Here is a 1,000-nt window from a genome sequence, read left to right on the forward strand (position 1 = left end):
ATCCCCTTATCTCCTTCCCTAACTCATTGCAATCTGTTGGACTCATTTAGCAGTCTCTCGGATTTACACCTAAACCCAGCGAAATCAAAAGCCCTTAATATCACACTGTCACAACAATTGGTAAACCAGTTAAAGTCAAATTACCCTTTCCAATGGGAACCCTCGTCTCTGAAATATCTGGGCGTTCAACTGACCCCCTCTCACTCCTCCTTATACTCAGCTAACTATCTCTCATTATTCACAAAACTAAGGAATCGCCTAAAAATCTGGCATAATTACCCCCTCTCGTGGCTAGGCAGGATTGCGGCGGTCAAAATAACCGTGCTTCCAAAACTCCTATACCCATTTTGAGTCCTCCCTGCTCTGATACCATCTCATCAGCTTAGTGCTTTACAAAGACAGTTGTTTAAATGTATATGGTCCCATAAAAAACCTAGAATCCCGCAGTCGACTATGTACCAAACTAGACACACTGGGGGGTTAGGTGTACCAAACATCCAAAAATATTACAACGCAGCCAAACTGGCAACGGTAACCAAATATCACGCCACTGATGAAGTACCTCTTTGGGTGTCGATTGAAGCTTTAGACTGTGACCCATACACAATTGACAACCTTTTATGGATGTCCCCTAAAGATAGGACCGCCATCACTAACACCATTACTCGCCACTCTCTCCGGATATGGGACGCATCTAAATACTCTAGTGGCTTTCTCTCTCCTCACTTACCCATGCTTTCCTTCTTTAACCATCCTGCCTTCACTCCAGCATTCGACTCTCTCCAGCCGCATTCCATAAATGGAGGGAAAAGGGAATCACACGTCTCCATTTCGTATTTGGTGACAAAAACATTATGCCTTTTCCAGAACTAAAAACTAAATACTCACTCCCATCTTCCGAAATCTTTAGATACCTTCAAGTCAAGAGCTTCATACACGCTAAGGCTAAACTGAGCGGCAATCTCCTTTCTCTATCCCCAATTGAAAGGTTTTGTAAACG

Source organism: Nanorana parkeri, unplaced genomic scaffold (assembly GCF_000935625.1).
Source record: "Nanorana parkeri isolate BGI_ZX_2015 unplaced genomic scaffold, ASM93562v1 scaffold861, whole genome shotgun sequence".
Taxonomy (NCBI): Eukaryota; Metazoa; Chordata; class Amphibia; order Anura; family Dicroglossidae; genus Nanorana; species Nanorana parkeri.